Source organism: Anser cygnoides, chromosome Z (genome assembly GCF_040182565.1).
Source record: "Anser cygnoides isolate HZ-2024a breed goose chromosome Z, Taihu_goose_T2T_genome, whole genome shotgun sequence".
Lineage (NCBI taxonomy): Eukaryota > Metazoa > Chordata > Aves > Anseriformes > Anatidae > Anser > Anser cygnoides.
This window is the reverse complement of record NC_089912.1, coordinates 37866204-37869719: the sequence shown is the minus strand read 5'-3', so window position 1 is coordinate 37869719 and position 3516 is coordinate 37866204. Positions and strand designations below refer to the sequence as shown.

The 3516-nt window shown below is 43.5% G+C and overlaps 1 long non-coding RNA gene across 1 annotated transcript; it reads left to right on the top strand.

Moving 5' to 3' along the window:
* Positions 1-523: 523 nt before the first annotated feature.
* Positions 524-3516, top strand: LOC136788976 (uncharacterized). The gene is made up of 3 exons (XR_010827650.1): positions 524-1286; positions 1650-1772; positions 2243-3516. It is a non-coding gene; the product is annotated as an uncharacterized lncRNA (long non-coding RNA).

The following is a 3516-nucleotide window of genomic DNA, read 5'->3' as shown; positions in this document are numbered from 1 at the left end:
CGATCAAGTAGAATAGCACTAATTTCAAGTTTCTGAGGAAACACAGCTGAAAGACAAAAGACAACACAACAACAAAGGCAATACAGTTGTAGCTACTAGTTTATATTTAAAAATACATAATCTTATACACTGTATAGTGTAAAATAATGTGCTTTATTGTCTGCTGTGCAACACTTATTTTGTAATCTAACTTATATGAAAAGTTGAAAGTAGTGCTGTGTCACCTAAATGACCCAACAATGTAAACATAGCATAAACGCTATCTTAACTTGACAGGCAGAGCTACCTGAGAACATAGCCACCGGAGGCTGTGTGGTAAAGCTGAAGTGTGTGACATTTAGGTCACATCTTTTTTGAATCCCCTCACATCACCATGCTAGCCCACAGTATATAGATACCAATTTATACTGCTAGAGTGACATACCAATGTATTGGGTTTATGTGGCAAGGTTTTGGTAGTGGGGGGCTACAGAGGTGGATTCTGTGAGAAGAATCCAGAAGCTGCCTCTTGTCAGATGAGAGTCAGTTTCAGCCAACTCCAAAGGGGACCCGCTGCTGGCCAGAGCCAAGCCATGAGCAGTGGTGTTTCTGCCTCAGTGACAGCATATTTAAGAAAAGGAATATAAACTTTTTTTTTTTTTTTTTTTTTTTTTTTCTCCCCTAAACTCTTAACTTCCAAGATTAAGTAGAATAGCACAGCCGGGAGAGAGTAGTGAGAAGCATCCCTGCAGCCTCCCAGGTGAGTGCAGCAGGAGGGCAGGAGGTGCTCCAGGCAGGCAGCAGCAGTTCCCCTGCGGCCTGTGCAGGGAGAGGCCCCTGGTGGAGCAGGCTGTCCCCCTGCAGCCCACGGGTCCCACACGGAGCAGATCTCCACGCTGCAGCCCGTGGAGGAGCCCCCGGTGGAGCAGGTGGATGTGGCCTGGAGGAGGCTGCGGCCCATGGAGAGCCCCCGCAGGAGCAGGCCCCGGGCCGGAGCTGCAGCCCGTGGAGAGGAGCCCACGCAGGAGCAGGGGGTCTGGGGGGAGCTGCCGCCCACCCGTGGGGGACCCGTGCTGGAGCAGTTTGCTCCTGGGGGATGGATGGACCCCGTGGTACGGAGCCGTGTGGGAGCAGGTCTTGAGGAGCTGCTGCCCGTGGGCAGCCCCCTCAGAATCAGTTTAAGAAAGATGGCATCCCGTGGGAGGGACAGGGGCAGAGAGTGACTGTGAAGGAGTGGTGGAGACAAAGCATCAGGGGCTGACAGCTGCCCCCATTCCCCGTTCCCATGCACCACTTGGCAGGAGGAGGTAAGAAGAGTGTGGATGAGGGAAAGGTATTTGTTCTTGTTGTTGTTGTTTTCTTTGTTTTTAGTTTCTCACTGCTTTAGCTTGTTAGTAATAGGTTAAAAATGACATAAATCTCCCTGTGCTGAGTCTGTTTTGCCTGTGATGATAATTGTCGAGTGATCTCCCTGTCCCTATCTCAGTCCTTGAGCCCTTTGCATCGTATTTTTCTCCCCCTTTCCCTTTGAGGAGGGTAAGTAAGAGCTGTTGTGGTGGAGCTCGGCTGCCGAGTTGAGTAAAACCACCACAACCTCTCTCGCCGTCCTCCACCCTGCTGCCCTCTGCTCAGCTTAGGTAACTGCCTAGTCACCGTCCTGATTTTTGCAGATCCTTTCCATGGGCACCTATCTGCACTGCGTAGAAGGGGAGAAGGGCTGGATGCTGTTATTGAACATCCACTAGAAATTTCTGCTTTTGAAGAACTGAGACCCTTCCTGGACTCATACACAGGTGGATAAATTAGCCATTAAGTTTGCCATTATTTTTATAATGAGTTATAGATTTGACTAGATCACTGAGTGAGCAGCAACTGTTCTCCACGGGCAACTAACAGTTGTAATGTCCATAACAGCAGTGCTCATTAACACAACTCAGCGTGACAACTGAATATTGATTTTTCCTTTGAAAATATACTTAGGAGTCTTGGTTGATCTCAGAATTTCCTGGGAAATAGAGAGAGTTCCTGTAAAATCTTTACTTACTTCTGACATTTCCATTGCTTTCCCCCAAATTATATTCCTCCAATCTACTTAATACAGTGATCCAATTGTGTAGGGGACAGGTGGGCCACAGCAATTCCCACAGGTAAAATCTGGAATTAAATTCATATGCCTAACAATACAGTGCCATCGTATTGTTATTTTAAGACTGTCTGACCTTGACTAAGTTATTAAGTAGGTCCATGATCTGTATGTTTTAAGGACCACACTGACCAGCAGCAGGAACAGTACCAAATAAGGAAGGGAAGAACCGAAGGTGAAAGATCTTTACAACATCACTGAGAAAAGCCTCTGTAAAGTAAGTATAGATTAGAGTGACTGGCACCTTGGTGCTCTCCAAATCTCTGTCTAAAAGTGAATGAAAATTATCTTTGTCCTCTTACATATCGAAAAAAAAATGATTTGCCATAAACTTCTTGGGGAAAAACACCTCTTCTGCTGCTTTATTTCCTGCTTTTTTTCTACTGAAATCAATACAAATACAGTGGCAGCTTCCACGTGACAGACACTATCATTCACAGCTTTCAGGGCATCAGGGTAAAACTGCACTTGTAGGATTCATTTTGGGCCATTTCTTAATATCTAAATGAGGTATAAGTACATCTGATTGAATAATAAATGCTCCTCTGTGCTTCAGTTCCATTATGACTTCTCAATAGGTCCACTATGACTCATTATAAAAAGCAGCACTCAACCAAAGAAAACTACATGAAACAGATGAGGCTTAATGTTTTCTATAAACCTCATATTACTCTGGTTAAATTAGAGCAGTGTCTGTGTCCCTCCGAAGAGGTACCCAGGTCCATGCTTTCAAAGGTGTTAAATTTCTGCACTCCCTCTCATTCCAGCTTTAGTGGGGTTGGACTTTAGGTACCATTGACTAAATTAAATAAGCATTTGTATTAATTAGAAAACGTGCATAGAAGGTGAGTGGGACATAGTTAAAATGCCAATGAACTACATGTGACTTAAATTTGCATTCATAACTTTGAATGAGGACATATGCTAACTAGGAATATATTTTTCACTGGGAAACAAGAGTTGTAACCAAAGGAAAAAAATAAAGAGGCAAGCAAATTTTGTAATGCTTGTGGTGTTTATGTGGATAAATAGATGGACAACTACAGATAGAAAATAAAATAATTACTATGTTGTGCAAACCTCTGGACTGCAAATCCACTATTCCAGGGCAGGTTGTGTCAGAATCAGGACAATGAATAGTAAATGAGGGTGTACTGGAAGAAAAACAAACAAACAAACAAACAAACAAACAGGATCAGAGGGATTATAAGGAATTTCTCATAAGGAATATAAATATAGGGGCACTGTTTACCAAAAATGAAAAGCTTTTTTGACTGCTATGTCACATTACTTCACAGTGATATGAAATTTGCGTTCTATACTCAATATTTCAACATTTCAAATGCTCACCAAAGTACCTAAGTATTCATGCTTGCTTGTTGATCTCTTCCTCT